Here is a 1,232-nt window from a genome sequence, read left to right as displayed (position 1 = left end):
GCAGGGAGCGAACTTGTGATTGGTCGCTCTGTGGTGAATTTCATGGGTCTTTTCTGATGACCACTCGCAGCCTGTTTAGTCCGCCAATGAAACCGAGGCGGAAATGACTGTTCAACAGTCGGTCCTCTAATGATTTAGAAATTCAAAAATCCCGCCAAAAATTGTTAAAATTGCGGATTATGTTGGTAACTTCACCATTAGCCAAATATTTCCAAACACTTTTTGTTTCCTTTTGTCTGAATCCATATTTCACATGTAAATCCCAGGCTGTTACAATCAGGATTAAATTCGGGTTCCGTTTCAAACTATCTGCAATGAGTGGAATCAATCTCCACTGATTCTGTATCGGGACACATTCCAGCTTACTCTTTGTAAAAGTTGGATTTCATAGATTATCGATCGATCACCCGCAGAGGTGGCAGTGAGTCCAGAACTGGGAGTCCTTCGGTGAAAAGAGAAGAGGGACAGAGTGTGTGGACGAATCTTCAACTGATCGTCCAACCTGGAGAGACACAAGGACACCCACACCATGGAGAAACCTTGGGAATGTGGAGACTGTGGGGAGAGATTCAGCTCCCCGTCTGATCTAGAAATTCATTGTCACAGTCACACCGGGAAGAGGCCGTTCACCTGCTCTGTGTGTGGGTAGGGTTTCACTCCATCATCTGCTGAAACTCCAGCGAGTTCACACTGGGGAAGTGTGGGAAGAGATTCATTCAGTTATCTGAATTGCGAGTTCACAAGTGACTGCAGGGGTTGGGTTCAACTGTTATTACTGCTGTTAATCACATTCTGACTGAATCGTGTTCGTTCTGTCAGTTGGGATTTGTTTCTGCTGATGTTAATCATTCTGAAAACTGGGCTGGAGTTTAATATTTTGATATTTCAAATTACACAATGTGTCAATATTTGATATCTCTATGATAAGAGGAGACTTTTGATGTCCTGTTAGCGACTGCTCCATTTGGGGTCTTTTCTCCTTCTAACTCTCGATTGTTTCAGTTCTCATGCCTTTGGTTACTCTCAGGGACAAGTCCCAGTTCTCCACACCTTCCAGAGTGCCTCTCTTTGCCTTGGTGTCCAGGTTAGGGATAGCTAACACGCCCGAGATCACTTACACAAATTCCAGTCTGTTAATCACTTTCAGTGACAGGACTTAGCATGTGCCTACAGCAGTTGTTGAGATAAGCGACTGCATCTATTTCCACATTCAGCTGGTAAACGGCCTCTCC

This window comes from Pristiophorus japonicus, unplaced genomic scaffold, assembly GCF_044704955.1.
Source record: "Pristiophorus japonicus isolate sPriJap1 unplaced genomic scaffold, sPriJap1.hap1 HAP1_SCAFFOLD_79, whole genome shotgun sequence".
NCBI classification, from domain to species: Eukaryota; Metazoa; Chordata; class Chondrichthyes; family Pristiophoridae; genus Pristiophorus; species Pristiophorus japonicus.
Note: the sequence above shows the minus strand (reverse complement) of the source record.